This window comes from Leopardus geoffroyi, chromosome B4, assembly GCF_018350155.1.
Source record: "Leopardus geoffroyi isolate Oge1 chromosome B4, O.geoffroyi_Oge1_pat1.0, whole genome shotgun sequence".
Lineage (NCBI taxonomy): Eukaryota > Metazoa > Chordata > Mammalia > Carnivora > Felidae > Leopardus > Leopardus geoffroyi.
The window spans coordinates 138,963,751-138,979,723 of record NC_059341.1 but is presented as its reverse complement, the minus strand read 5'-3'; the positions used below and the strand labels follow the sequence as shown (position 1 = coordinate 138,979,723).

The 15,973-nt window shown below is 50.8% G+C and overlaps 1 long non-coding RNA gene across 1 annotated transcript; it reads left to right on the top strand.

The window, feature by feature from the left end:
* Positions 1 to 154: 154 nt before the first annotated feature.
* On the top strand, positions 155 to 6,160 carry LOC123591596. The gene is made up of 2 exons (XR_006709419.1): positions 155 to 3,174; positions 6,003 to 6,160. It is a non-coding gene; the product is annotated as an uncharacterized LOC123591596 (long non-coding RNA).
* Positions 6,161 to 15,973: the final 9,813 nt, after the last annotated feature.

Genomic DNA, 15,973 nt, shown 5'->3' with positions numbered 1-15,973 from the left:
TGCCACGGAGCTCTAGACGACGTCCCGGGACAGGGCTCGGGGTCCACGGCGGCGGGCTTCCCCCGGTGCAGGGCGCGCGCCAGGGCGACCCCGCGGCGGCTTTCCGGACGGCGCGGGTCCGGCGGAGGGAGGGGCGCGGTGCCAGGTTGGGGGGGGGGGAGCTGCACGGGATCTGGTGGAGAGGAGAGGGGTAGCGCACTGAGCCCAGAGATGGAGGGGGTGTGCAAGGTGCCTGGCGGAAGGGGGTGCCCTCACGGTGCCGGGAAGGCGTGGGATGGCGGGGCACCGTGCCCAGAGCCGCTGCCCAGCTCCGAGCTCGCTGTCTTCCTTCCCCGCAGAAACAACTTCCTGCTCCCCTGGCCCGGAGCGTAGGAGCTGCGGAGAGAAGTTCTAGGCCGCAGCTTTGCTCTCTCCGAGACCGACGACTACACTGCAACACCCCGGGGCCGCGCGGTTCCCTCCCGCGCCCCCTTCCGGGGGTCGCGACAGGCAGGGCTCCAGGGCCCGGACACTGGTTATAATGCCAAGGAGGCCTCAGCAGCTTGAACCGCCGGCTCCGCGGGGGCGCCTGAGTGGTTTCCCCGCAGAGAGGCCGACCTGGGCCTCCGTCGCTCGGGGACGACACCGGGTCACTATGCTCGGACCCCCTCTCCCTGTCCAGGCATGCCCTCTCTCAGAGCCAGATGGACCTGGCTGTCCCAGGACGCCCGCGACGGGGGCCCGAGGGGAACAAGGTCTCCTGGGCCCCATCCCAATGTCTCTCTGTGCCTGTCTCCCCCCAGCGCCCCCCCCCCCAGCCGGCCTTGGCATTCTAACCAGTGTCCCTTGACGTCACATCTCGCCATTTCTGTCAACCAATTGAAACTTGCTCGTTGTCATAAAAATATATATACTTTTTATGCCATTGGTACATTCAAAAGTTCCTCGTGTGCCCTTGCTTCCCAGGAAACTCCATTCCATATTGGATTGGACTGCCCAGAAAGAGGAAACTGGCCGCTGGAGGCAGGGCTGGGCTGGGGCCTGGGTTGCCCACCCACCCACCCACCTTGGAAGCTCTCTAGGCCCCTATGACCTTGGCCTTGAACTGTGGCTGGACACCCACCTGTGAGATACATGGTTTCACAGGGAGGGGAAAAGGTCAGGATATACTAAGGAATCTTCCCAAATTGCTTTCCTGGGTGTTAGACTCTTACCGTGGCCTCTTTTTAGAGGCAGTTTTTCTTACTTCTCTGAGAAAATTGAGTTTTAGAAAATGGAGTAGAAATGTTTTCCGGTGAGTCTTTTCATTGAAATGCTGACCAACTTTCACTTTTCACAGCAGAGCAGAGACAGCCCAAGCCGGGTGACTTCACGATGGGGTGGGTTTCACTCTTTCCCCGAGGAAGGTCCGGGGTGGCCCTCCCAGCCTCAAGGACCGTGGCGTCCCAAGCTGGGTGCCCAGGAATTCTGTGCTCCTCCTTCCTCAGTAAAGGACACCCTCGTAGCAGCTCCAGGCTTAGGAATGCTGTGTCTGTATTCTAGCAATACGGCAGAACTACGCCTCTTGTCTAGCACCCGTCCTTTATAATCTTCTTCCCTGTTACAGCTCCCAGCCCTGACTAGGCCTGTGGGGTAAGAGAGCACGTCCTACAAACTGAGTATGTGCAAGGCAGTCCCAAAGAGCCACCCAGAACCCTCTATCACCTCCCCCCGCTGCTGCGGCCACACCGAGGAAGAACCCAAGCACCACTTGCCATTATACACGCCCCCCAGCCCCCCATCTCTACTGCATGGTTCAACGGCTTTAAAAAAAAAAAAAAACCCATCAGACATTCTGTGGCTTAGCAACTTTGGGGACTCCAGAACAACAATACTTTTCGAGACTGGCTGAATGCAGAGATCTAAACGCACTAAGTCTCGGGCCCTTTTCATACCAAACCTTGTTTTTCCAAAATAACGAGCAAGCTCGGTAACTACTGAACGGGGATTTTGAAAATAAATATATGGTTACTATTTTCACATAAAACCGTTCCCCAAGTGCTAACTCTAGAGATGTGTATACCTCTGTGATAACGTTCTCACACACACACACACACAAACACACACTGCACTCCAACAATTGCACTCTAATCTATTGATAATCACTTTCCTAAACACTATAAATATTATAACTAAAGTGATACATGTTTTGTGATTCCGTTGGTGGATTAAAACGTTGAATTTAAAAAGCCACAGAGAAAAAGAGATTATCTTACATTATGCTACTTACAACTTTTGTTCCTTTGGCACAAATACAAATTTGACAACGGTATCATTACGGAAGGCAGTGACTGAATGCCAGCATATTAACTTTGTAATTTTCACCTGAAATCATTGTATAATCACACCCGAGTTGCTAACCTTTTTATTAGCTGATTTTTTTTTCTTGCTCTCACACACATTAATAAGTTAATTTGATGCTGTTTTCCGCCCCCTCCTAATTTTTATTTGGTAAAACAAGAAATCGGGTGAGTCAGAACCATATTTGAGAACACGCACTTTTTTTTTTTTTTTTTAATCCTCTCTATGCTTGGCAAGGATTTACATATAATTTGGTTACAAATTCAGAAATCAAATTCTGCTTTATTCAAGGAAAATAATAGCTTTCAGGTAATTCCACTGGCTACTATTCAGGTTGGTTTTTTAAAGTCTTTTCCCAACTTGCTATCATATTACGTTATTCAGAGCAAATGATATTAACAAGTGTGCTCAAATTCTCAAAACAGAAACCTGGAACATTTACGTTGTTGGTGAGTGTTATTATGATGGACAGGCTTCCTGGCGAAAGAACTTGGTCTGGGTCTGTGAGCCACACCGTGCCTCAGGTCAGATGTCGAAAAAAATAAGTCATAGGAAGGCTCTCGATATACCAGGATGTTTATAGTATCGGCCTTATACAGTTATTTTTTCCTGATTTCTCCCAAGATCTGCCTAATGGGAATGCAGCTGGCGACTTCCTGCCCTGCCTCCGAGCCCGTGTCCCCGGCCCAGCGTCCGGCCTCAGAACAGCCCAGAAGGCCGCGGGCACTCCAGTTTACTGTCCCTTTTCCCTACGCGGCGACTTCTAATAGTTCAAAAAAAAATTCGGTGTACAAGACATTCCAAGGACTTAGTAAACAGATGCGTTTAATCTCATTAAAAGCAAGCAGGATGCGTGTGAGTGAAAACTTACATTTTCACTTGGGTTTTGAACGGTCAACTTCGCACACTCGAGAAGAACCGTGCTTTCAAAGCTGCCCAATCAGCTTGAGATTGTGAGAGCGCGGCGGCTCCTGGGTTAGATACCCCTTCTTTAGTCATCCCAGACAATGTGCCCTTTTGAGGAGCTGCTAAGAAGCTTTGGGTGCTGTGTATAAAGGCAAAGCAGGCTTATGATTTTTTTCTTTTCTTTTTTCTTTTCTGTTCTGTTCTGTTCTCTTTCTTTTTTCTTTTTTTCTTTTTTTGGTTTTTCATTTCGTTTCGTTTCGTTTCGTTCGTTTGCTTTTGTCTCAAAGTAGTTTGCCGGTTTGGGATTCCGTTTCGCTCTGCCTGTTTTGTGGTTGCGTGTACCCCTACTTTTGCACACAAACCCGCCGGCGTCAATTTGCCTTGGGCAAGCCCTTGGTTTTTTTCCTACAGAGACAGCCGAGGAAGAGGAGAGGGGAGGAAGAAGCCTGCTGGTGTAGGTGCAGGTAAGACGAGTGAAAGATAATTGAGTTAGGCTCTCGGGCCGGGGAAGGCATGTGAGCAACCATCCTCACAGAAAGGATTCCTTCCTTCCAAACATCATGAACCATTTTCAAAATCTTTTGCTTTAGTTCCCCCCATTGCATGTTAAACTTGGCATTCGTTCACTAGCAACCGAAATAAAACTCTGGCCACAGGACAAGCATGTTTGAGAAACAAAGCAGGGGGCAAAACTCCACATTAGCAGCCCTCTCCCCCACCAAACACCGAGCATGCTGGTAGACCATTTCAGAAGGCTGCAATAAATATGTGCTCGACTGCGCACACACACATTGTGAATATACCGTATATAATACACACAGGCTGGTAACCACAATTCCCCCTTACAGAGAGGGCACCTGGGTGGCTCAATCGGTTAAGCGTCTGACTCTTGATTTCGGCTCAGGTCATGATCTCCAACGGTTCGTAAGATCAAGACCTGCATCGGCCTTCAGCGCAGAGCCTGCTTGGGCTTCTCTCTCGTTCCCTCTCTCTCTGCCCCTCCACTGCTCTCTCTCTCCCTCAAAATACATAAATAAACATTAAAAAAAAATTTCTCCTGGCAGATGAAAAATTACAATTCATCTTTTTCACTCTGAAGTAGTCAGAGTGACTACTTTGAATAAGTCAGGAAAAATGAATTCAGGATGACAGGCCAGTACTTCCGGTTACACACATATACACCAAATGGTAAAGCTAGGTTCTCAGCATTATATGAGGAATTAGAAAAAGCACAGAACAGACTAAAGTCTTTAAAAATCAAAATTAACCCTCAATGAGACGTGGGTTCTGAATTTAGTCGCTCAATTCTGCAATTCCTAAAATGGAATCATCATCAATTGGGAAATTAACATTTTCCTGAAGAATTTAGGATGCCACGTGTAGCAAATTTGTGTTAGCAATTAAAGATGGGTTGGAATTTGTAATTTAACAGTTGCCAGTAGACAAAGTTACCTACTCGCACAAAAATGAAAAGACATCAGAAAATCTGAAAAGAACTTCTCTCCCCAAATAGCCAAAGAATGCCTTCGTTTCTCAGTTGAAAGCCTTGATTTATTTGAAATGTTTTTGCACCTTATCGATCCTTTATCCGGAGCCTGAAACAGTCACTGACTATTTCAATGACTATATACTCTTTTTGAGCCACATCTAAGCAGACTTGAGCTATTAAAAATTTAAAGCAATGTTAAACTAAAAACTGTCAAATGTTTTTGTGTTTTTTTTTTTAATTTTCTAAAATAATGCTGAAAGTCAGTTGAATTTTTTTCTCCCCCAGCCCCAGCTGAAATGAAAACTTTAGGACCATTTCTTAGCCATACAGTTCCTCAGTGAGCTAGGTAAATTATAAGCCCTTAGAATAAAGAAAAAGGAAAGAAAGGAAATAAATCCTGAGTTAGAACTCAAAAGGTTCATTGTTAAATTGCAAAGGACAGCAGGCATGTTTTTTACAACGAAGATTTCACAGGTCCGTTCTTTAAAATATTGTTGCAACAGAACCCCAGCAAGCTACCTACAAAGTGATCACGTACAGAATGAGGGGTTTTTGAGGTGACAATTTCAAGTTGTTGGAAATTTGACCACAGTGGTCTTGTCAAAATACTCCCATTTTATTTTCTTAAAATCTGATTTCACACAACACGGGCGAGTAATTTGCTTTATATAGAAGGACAGCCTCTTTTTTTTTTTTTTTTCTTTTTCTGTGTCTAAATATCGTAGCTTTTAGATGTGGTTAACACAAAGACAAAGTTAAGGCTGGATTTTTCACAGATGCCCTTTCTACGAAAAGTAATGTTTTAGCTAAATTTATCACTGCGGGACAAGATCATATTTAATGGCTGCAAAGAAAAATACTGAAGAAGGAAAAGAAAAAAAAAAAAAAAAAAAAGAAGGCCGACGCTTTTGTCCTGTTTTGTTTCTGGCTATTTCTAGAGCAACTTTTGGTGTCACTCCTAATATTAAAAGGACATGAACTTCATTTTTCTTAAAGAAAAGAAAGTAGTAATGTAGGCAATCAGGTAAGGGTGGCATTAATTTGAAAATAAGAGTCCATGTAATTTTCACATGAGGAACATATATTGTAAGAATTTCTTTCAAAATAAGGAGAGGTGCACACAGGCTTGGTTCCCCACGATGCTCCCAGGCAGTGTTTTTTTTTAACCACCATCAAAGGCTCGCGCCTTTGCTAATTTCTTTCCATTGACCAGTTTTTCGACTCTGCCTTCTAAACATGCCGCGGGATCCTGCTTCCAAAGTGGCCCCTTCTGCGTCTTCTTGTCTAGGAGGAGTGACTGCCGCCTCCTGCCCGCACACTGACAGCCCCGAAACTGGCATTCTACTCTCACACGTAGAATGCCGGAAACTTCTAGGAGGGTTCCAAAGCTCACCGGGAAACTTCTCTCGCCGGGGAAAAAAAAAAAAACTTCGCAACGCACACCTGGATCTACAGATTCGGAAAAACTAACCAGCTGTGGCCGAAAACCAAAACACTCAACCACCCGAACACGGTCTGCAAGAAACACAGAGCCCTTTGACACCATGCAAAGGCTTGTAAATAAAATCGCTCCAAGGCAGACAGGCTGAATGAGACTCTTAAGACAGTCAGTTGGTGCCTCGAAATTTAAAATTAGAACATTAAATGTTAACAACACGAGGATATCCTGGGATACATGTGTGTGCGCATGTGCACGCACTTGCCTGTGTGTGTGTGTGTGTGTGTGTGTGTGTGTGTGTGTGTGTGTACATGTGTGTGTATGTATATAGGAAGAAGAGTTTTGCCGCCCTACGGCTTGGAGCTGATCTGAGGTCCAGCAGGGGCGCCCCTAAACCAGGCAAAGGGCAGGCCCTACCCGAATTCTCTTGGGGGTCACTTCCCTTTTTATGACACACGTGCAAACACCCAAAGCCAGTGAAAACACAACCTGCTGTAGACGACAAGGACCGATCTCACACACAGACAGTCTCTCCTTGGAATAAAAAAAATTGTGATTTGTGGATGGCAAACCAAGCTGACCTCATTCTTTGTCACTAGGACAAACGCGGCAAGGCCAGTGTTGGGGGCCAGCGTCGACGTGTGCTTTCTGCACCCGCAGCTCCGGGAGCCACGTGAGCTGGGTTCTTCAGGGAGAAGCGGGCTGGGCCAGGGGTTTGGGCCGCGCAGACCCTTACCCTAACCAGGCCAGGCGTGGCCGCAGACAAGAGTCTGGGCTCGGACTCTGGGATAAACATTCAAGGTTCTCAGGCGTATGTGCCAGAAGGAAGAGGGTCTCTGGAACCGTCACATCCAAGCCCCCAAATTGGGGACCATCTTGGTGTCATGTCCAGAGGCCTTGAGGGGACAAGGATGTTCTTTATCTTGCCCAATTTCTCCCCAGGCTTGGCCCGCATCCTTCTTACAGCTAAGGCAGCGGGTTTCGATACAGCTCAAGTCACCAAAAACACCCAGAGCATTCGGTCTGTGCCACGTACCGCAGGGTCCCCGGGAGTTTCGATCATACAACAGCAGCCTATAGTACAGGGGTTTTCCTAAGGTAATAAGGACAGCATCTCAAGTACCTACAGCAAGTGCTTCATAATTTACAGCGTTCTCACCCACCTCAGGCTCATGGGATCCTCACGACCCAAGAGGAAGACAGAATAAGAATGATCACGCCTCCCTAAAGGCCAGGGAAACTGAGGCCCAAGTGGACGGAACAGTGACTTGGCCTAATACCGCACAGACCCGGGACCAACACACGCCACTTTGTTATTTTGGCTTTCTTTCTTTCTCTCTTTCTTTTTTTAAAAAACATCACCACCCACCGCTTCCTACTCATACACACATAGGCTTATTTTATAGGTAAGAACCGTTCCCAGGAAAAACAGAGCCCTATTGAAATCTGGGTCCCAGACCTGCCTTACGCGGGCCAGCTTTGGCGATCCCCCACCCCTGCGGCCAGATTCGGTCATCTAAGGCGTCCACCCTTCCCAGCCAGGTGCATCCTGATCTCGCCCTCAAATCTGGGCTGGGATGCGTCTACCTCCGGTGTAAAATCACAGCCACAAGCTCGCGGCTGGGCCGGCCAGAGTCCTCGTGACAAAGCAGCCTCGCCAGAGCCGGGGGGTTGCAATGCCCTCTGTCCACCACCCCTTCTGCCGGGGCGTGCGCAGCTCCCCGAGAGCAGGGTCTCCCCAGCCAAGCAGCCAGGGTGGCTCTGAGCCCCACCTGAGCCTTCTCCCGCCTTCAGCCCTCTGTGAACCTGGCAGCCCACTGAAAGTCGTTTCAATATAAATGGCCAAGCAGGTGACCAGGACGGCTGGGGGGGGGGGGGGGAAGCTCCAAGTCTCACACTGGCAAGGACCACGGACGACTGGCTGCCTGCAGAGAGCCTCTCTGGGGCAGTTCTCTCCTGGAGCGGTGGCCAGGGGCCTGGGCCCACACATCAGCATTCTGCAGGGGCACATGTAGGCTGACCTGATGGTGTTACGGCGCCTCGGAAAAGAGAAAGGACAGGTAGTTGCTGCGGCAATGGGGGACCGACAAAGAGAAAGGGATGTAGAAAGACAGACCTGGGCTCTTCAGGAAACAGTCCTGGGGAAGGTGAGGGCAGCACGGCATGCCTCCAGAGGGTTTCCCTTTGCAGCTGAGATCTGAGCCACACACAGAAATGTACTGAAGCACCCGCCTCCCCACCAGCTCGCTCACATGCGGGACCCCCCACCTGGGCTCCAGCCTCACGACAGCAAGCCACCACTCCGAATCTTCCCGAAGCCAAACTCCAAGCTCGAATATTCCACCCCCAAACCAGCTCAGAAACAAACCTAACATTTAAAAGGGCCTCCAGAACAAAGCCAGGTGAATGCAGCTATGAAATAAATGAGGAGGGCGGCATGAGGGCCTGGCCTGACCTGACCGAGAACTAGAAGACACCCTGATGTTCCTCTCCAAACGCAAAGCCTTCTAAGACTCCTTTCTCCTGTTTCCTGTCTGCACCTTAATTACAAGAGAAAATGCTTAAAAAAAAAAAAAAAAAAAAAAAAGATTACGAAAAATCTTAAAAAAAAAAAAAAAAAGTTGCAAGGAGCTAAGTCTCCAAAGCCTTTGGGGATAAAAATTATAACCTTGTCCTGAATGTGAGGGAAAAACAAAGCACACAGAGGCCATGGAATGATCGAGGCCTGACCTTAGCATCAACTGCCTTCCTAATACCTCTGTGACCTCAGTCTTACCAAAACTACCCCCAGACTCCGGCAAGGTGGTGAAGCCTGGTGGGCAAAGGGTCTAAAGGTTCCAGCTTTCCCTCACTGGGACTCAGAATTCTGCTTCACGGATCTCCTTTTCTTTCCCATCTGCCTGATTCCCAGCAGAAATAAAGAGCAGAGAAAGAAAAGACAAGTCACAGTAAGCCTCTCCTCTCCTCTCCGCACCTCCGCCGTACCTAAAGGGCGCTGCATAGAGGTGGCTTCTGTTGGGGCCCCGGGGCCCTTCTCCCAGGGGGACAGGCACCCACGTCGCTGCGGTGGCGGTCTAGGGTCTGCCCGCGGACCCGGCGCATCGGCCGCCCGCGGCTAGTCTCCTGCAGCGGGTCGGGGCTGGGTAGGGGGACACGACTGCGTCCGCACCTGCTCCGGCGGCGAGGAGGCCTGCGAGCGCCTCCTCCTGGCAGCCCCCGGGCTCGCGACACAGGGAGGCGGGCGGGGTCGGCGCGGGGCCGGGGCTGCAGCGGGTCTGGGGCCTGGGGTCTACACCCCTCGGAGAGCGGAGGCTGAGGTCCCAGCCTGCGGCCGGGTCGACCTGGGCCGGGGATCGGGCCCTCAGCGGGGCAGGGCGCGCGGGCCGGGGTCCGAACCGAGGTCTGGGGTCTGCGTGGGGCAGAGATCGGGATCCGAGCAGGGGTCCCGGGTCCGAGTCCGAGTCCGAGTCCGAGTCCTGAGCCCTGCCGGGGTCCGGGGGCGGGGGTCTCAGTCTGCGTCCGGGTGCGGGTCCGACTTCCAAGGCGAGCCGGGGCCCCGGGTCCGGGTCCGCGCGGGGGGTGCGAGGTCTGGGGTCGGGGTCCGGGTCGGGCTCCGGGTCCAGGCCCTAGCAGGCGCCGGGGTCTGGGGTCCGCGGCGGCAGCCTTGGCGGCGGCACGCGCCCCAATTAGCCGCGGCGGGCGGTGGGTTGGCCCCATTGAGGGCGAACAAAGGGCGCGACCCCGGGGTCAGGGAGTCGCGGGCCGGGCGGCCGCCGCTTTGTTCGCCCGCCCTGTTTACTTTGCCGAAGGAAAAGCGCACAATATATTGACTAAAGCGGATTAGAGGGTCGCGCCCCGGAGGCCGGCGGGACCTCCCAGCCGGGCCTACCGCGTGCAGACCCCCTTCCCGCCGGCGCCCCGGGTCGCCGCCGGCCTGGCCTCCGCCCCAGCCCGCGGAGACAGCCGGGGAAACTGAGGCCGCGCCAGCCAGGCCCTGACGGGGGGCCGGGGGGAGCAGGAGCGCGGGCGGAGGGCCGGCCGGGGGGCCTGGAGGGGGACTCTGCGGACGGCCCGCGGGTCCCCGGTGGGTCCCCGCAGGTCTCGGCTCACCTGCGCCCCGTGGCGGGCCGCGCAGGGTCACTCGGGCCTTTTGAGCCGGTGGGGGGTGGGGGGTGGGAGGCACTGCGTTCCTTCCCCGACCCCTGCGTCTTAAAGATTCTCGCCTGCCCAACGCGGCTGCTCCTGGGAATTCATTTCACAGGGAAGAAAAATGACACTTGCTCGAAGGCTAAGGTATTTTAGATGGAAACGCGGACGGACTTTTTGCCGCATCACAAAATCCTGCAGCCTTACGGTTAAAAAAGAAAATTCCCGCCTCGTGTCTTGACGCAAGAGATGCTCCCGTGCATCTCCAGCTGAGAGTCAGCAGGTGACTTATAAGGCCACAGGAGAATATTTTGAGATATGGAAGTCCTGCAAAGTGCAGCTGGGGGGGGGGGGGAGTAGGGGGGTGGAAGAACGTTGTTTTGTTTCTTTTTTCAAAGAAGGCGAGCAAACATAAATAAACCACTAAGATTTCCACCCAAAGTCCACAGTTTATGATCTGACGTTATGAATCCAAGATCTCTGTGTTCCTCCAGATAAGAACTTGAAGAATCTTTTAAATGGCCCTTAAACACCCAGCAGCAGAAGCAGAATGCAGAAGTCCCAGATGGGGCGCAGGGTCTAACTATGGGTGGCTGCTCATCCAAAAAAGTATCCAAGAAGAACAAGAATGCCTTTTTTTTCCTTCTTAATGCTATGACTAAGGGCACAAAAATATTTCTCCTTAAGTTCACGCAAAATCTTAACTGAGATGTGTATGCCCTGGTTGTGCGAGTTTGGTTAGTGGGCCCATGGAGTGTTTGATTAATAAGCTATCAAGGTCTTTTATAAGAAACGAATAATACTTACTTACATACATATTTGTTGGTCTAACGAATATTTCTGCTACGTGCCATCTATCCACAACCACTGAAGGAAAATTTGCCGTTTGTCTCTGTTTCGACTCACACGCCTTTAACAATTATTTTTTTCTGCTCATAAAAATACCATGTGTTTCGAGAAGGGACAGCAAAGTCCGAAGTCGGAGTAATTTAAAGATAGAAATTTAAGAGAGACATCATGTAAGTAGTAAAGCATAAAATATCAATAATTCAAGTATAAAGCACATGGAGAAAGGAGGATTCACCTCTGTGCTACTATCCAGAAATAATAGTCTATTATATTCCCTTCCCAACAGTAAACATGTGCGTACAATTACATAATTTACATATATATTTACTGCTTGTGAAATGTTGTATCCATTGTCGTCCCCAAGTCCTCCCCATGCGGCTGCAAACTCTTTGTCAACAGCATTTTAACAGGGACACACTATTGCATTATTGTGTTACGTGATAATTCACCCCACGGGTCCCTGTTATTCCAAGTTTTAGTTCTTGTTAATATTTCTCTGCTGTAACTCACACTACCCCCGATGGCCTTGCCTGGGCAGGCTGTCTGCAATGTGGGTTACTAATAAATCTCTAATGGTCTGATCTTAGGGGGTTGAAAAACTACATTATTCTAAGGGGGGGTTAGACTCCATCTATCCTATCAGAAATGAACTTGGAGGGGCGCCTGGGTGGCTCAGTCGGTTGAGTGTCCGACTTCGGCTCAGGTCATGATCTCACAGCTCGTGAGTTCGAGCCCCGCGTCGGGCTCTGTGCCGACAGCTCGGAGCCTGGAGCCTGCTTCGGATTCTGTGTCTCCCTCTCTCTCTGCCCCTAACCCCCTCGCATTCTGTCTCTGTCTCTCTCAAAAATAAAAGTAAACATTAAAAAAAAAATTAAAAAAAAAAAAAAAAAAAAAGAAACGAAGTTGGAAATTCTAGAATGCCCTCCAGATCACAGTTGCTCCAGAAAGCAATATGGGAATCAGTCTGTCCCCCTCCAGAGGCCTGACGGATCTGGGAGACCAGCCGAGGCACGTACCTGATTCCAATTGTGCCCTCGCGCTGCAGGCTGGCCTATTTCTGCCCTACCAAGCCACTCGGCATGAACCCCCAGCCTCGCGGTGGGTTTAAGTCAGGACCGTGAAGCTGAACACCTTGGAAACATTATCTCAACAGTTCTGACGAAACTTTGTGTGTCTAAGAAGTAATTTGGCTCACGCAGCTCTCTTTGCCAAGAATCCGGACCTCAGGCCCGCTTTTCACCCCTTCCACCAAGCTGCCAGGTGCCTGCTGCCCTGCCGCCCCCTTGCCCTGTCCTGCCCGGAGGAGAAGGCTCGGGCCTCGCAAGGGGCTGTGTTTCGTGCCACTCTCCCCTTTCCTCCTACGCCCTGAGTCAGCCGGGGCTCTGCCATGGGGCCGCAGTGGCGGTTTGTCTGGCCTGCCCTGACATGGTTCGCGGAGCACGGGGGGGAAGAAGGCTGGGTGCCATGGAGCCCGAGGTCCTCTCCAGAACACCAGGGCCTGGCGGGGCCTGCCTGAAGGAGGCGGCTTGTGGGCGAGGAAGGAGCTGGCCCTGAAGAACGAGAATACAGAGGGCAGGAGGGCCCAGCACCGAAGTCATGGGGTTAATCCTAGCCTGGAAGGAAATCCTGGAAGCATGAGCAGGGCTTTGGTGGAGTCCGGGATGAACAAGTTTTCCCTTACACGCGTTTTTCTGTACTATCCAAATTTTCTACGATGAGCGTCAATTGCTTTCATCCGCAGGAAAGGATCATGTTACTGATCAGATGACACTCATTGTAAGTCAGGTAGACAGACTTCATTGGAAGAATGGAGTGAATGGCTGCTAAGTATTTACGAGTGTAACGTAAACAGTAAGAGTCGGATGTTGCCGGACAAGTTGCTACGATGATCATGGCCATTCACGTGTTTCTAGCACTTCACCCTTTGGAAAAACACTCGCAAATACAAAATGAAACCGGGCAGCAGCTTGGCCGTGCGGATACTGGCTCTGCCGTGGGAGTATTTCTGCAACGGCCCTTGACACGGGGCGCGGGCGGACACCGCGCTTCCCGTGTTAAATCTGGGAGAAGCGAAGAGCCCCAGGACTGGAGCTGAGGCTTTGAGTCTCCCAAGGTGTCCACAGCGGCTTCCACACCTGGTCTGGGCACCTTCCTGCAGGCGAGCCGTCTTCCCCGGGGATCGACTGTATTTCCCGTTAGTCCAATTTTTTTTTTTTTTTTTAATTCCTCCATTTCTGGAGGTGGTCCAGGGCAGAACTGCAATTAGGGAAGATTTTGTCGGGTTTGTTTTAAAAGAATGGTATTTGCCGAGGGTCTGTTTATCACTTGAGAGATGCGGGGAGCGCCGAGAAGTGGCCGGCCCAGGTGTGCGGTGCTCATCCAGGCGAGGACTGTCTTTTGCGCAAGGACGAGTGGGAGCCCAGGGCCACACGCCCCTGGGGAAGGATCTCGACTCCCAGACGCGTCCGTGACTCCTCTGGGGCTGGAGTCCACCCCACAAGCACTCATGAGGCTGGGTGGGAACACGCCTTTTTCCTTATGTTATTTTGTAAAAGTGAGCCACTTTCAGCCCCTTGACAACAATGGGTGGGAACGAATGAACAAATCAAACGGATTTGATCTGAAGTATCTCTCTTTCGCGGTGAGTTAAAAGACGAACCAGCATGCCGTTTTCTACTCTAAAAGGCAAGTGCTAAATTTGGATTTTTGAGAAAATTAAAAAAAAAAAAAAAATCGTACTCCAGCTTGAAAATCCAATGGCTCTCCGAATGCAAGGAAGATATACCACTCTTTGTGCTAAAATCATCTGAAGGGGTTTAAAATAAAACAGAACAAAATGATGTGAGCCGAACATATGTCTTGCATCACTTCGAAAGGCAGTCGTGGGACGGGCTACGGCACGTGGACCCCGTGCCGTCCGGACAGCGGACTGGGCCCGGGATTGGCACGCGGTGATTGTTAACACCGAGATGTCAACCTCTTGTGGGCCAAGCACACCTAGGCCGTTCACATTCCACAGGCGCCTTCGGTTTCGGACAGGGATTAAATTCTTGTGAAAAGTCATTATGCCATGTAATCAACAGGTAAGATAAATGCATCGGAGACACTTCTTTCCTCCAAGGAAACCGTCTGGCGCTTGGAATTTTTAAGCGGGGAGTAGATGGGCACATTTTCAAAAGACCCTTTCTTTTCCTTCTCCTCACCCAGGGCACAGCAAACCATCCCTGCCTTCTAAAATGAAAACACATACCACTTTACTTTAGCAAAGAAAACCCAGGGTGCAGAATTTCTGCACAGATAATTTTTAATTAAAAAGAGACACAGAGAGAGAGAGAGAGACTGCTAACTGCATTTTATACCTTTTGCAGGGCAGTTACCTTCCCCACATGTTAATAATTTAACTGTCAAATCACAACAAACAGCTAATTCCATCCCGGGGTCGCCAGGATCGCAAGCTAGCAGGGAGATTTTAGTTGTCAGTGCTAAGGACCAAATGCTAGCCAAAGTCCCGCTTTCCAAGTGTCCCCAGACAGGGCTGGGACATGACTAATTTATTTTATCTTATCCATCATCTCTGCACAGGATTAAAATATTTATATCAGTCTGTTCGCCTTGAAATGTGCTGTGCGGGCACACGCTTCGGGGCCACTCCTTAATTCTTCACAGTTTTGGCTTTTCATTGTTTCCGGCAATGCACGGCCCCTCGCACAAGGCACCCTCTCAAACGCTGACGGGATCTTGAAGTAGGGAGCCAGCACGCACGGCTATCTAACTCACGCAAAAACTGCTCTAACTCACGCAAAAACCACACAAACACGGCAGAACCACAGCGCTGGAGCTCTTCCGATGCCCCTCTCCCAAGAGATGCCAATGAAACCGTGCAGGGCCTGAGCTCCCCTTCCAGAAGGAGCCTGCCCCTGGCCAGGGTGGCCGATGGAAACCAGAGCTTAGTAAGGATGCCCCAGCCAAGCAGCCAGGTAGGCAACGGGGAGCAGGGGGTTAATCGGGGAGTAGGGAGGGGTGCAAACAAAAGGCAGAGAGGGGAAACCGGGCTGCAGGGCCCAGCCCGGCCAGGCACAGACACAGGGAGCTCTGTGTGCCTGCCCGCTGCCCGGCACTGTGACTAACCGCCCCACTATTGTACCCTGAAGCCAGCCCTTTGTACCGTCCCCCTGGCGTCTGGGAGCATGGCCGAAGAAACCCTTCCCAGCAGTCCTCCCCTCACCCTGGAAGCTTGCAGCTCTCGGGGATGCTGGGGGCCTGACTAGACATCACGAGCGTCTTTGACCCTGGCCAAGAAGGGCCACCAGCAAAAAAAAAAAATAGAAGCAGAAAACCCAGTCTCCCCCACTCTGGGGTGCGGAGGTGGGTGGTGGTGGGCCTGGGGACCTACGACACCCGCACTGCCCGATACGGTAGTCCCTCACCACGTGCCACATGTGACCACTAAGCCTCTGAAAGTCAGGGAGTCCGTGTGAATGGAGATGTATGTGCATCATACACTCTGGATTTCAAAGACTTCATAGAAAAAAAAAAAAAAGCAAAAACTCATTAATAATTTCGTATTAATTGCACACTGAAATATACTCCTTCGAATATATACTAGATAAAATAAGTTGTATTATTAAAGGGAATGTCATCTGTTTGCTTTTCCTTTTTAAAAAAGGTGGGTGTTCAGCCACGTGAAATTACGCATGTGGCCCGGTCTGCAGCTCGTGTTCGGTGTCTACTGCACAGAGCTGGGCTGGGCTGGGAGTGGGCTTCCAAATCCCCTCTCTCCCAGGGAGACAATGGCCGGGGGGGATGCCACCATAGCTCCTGGCCGA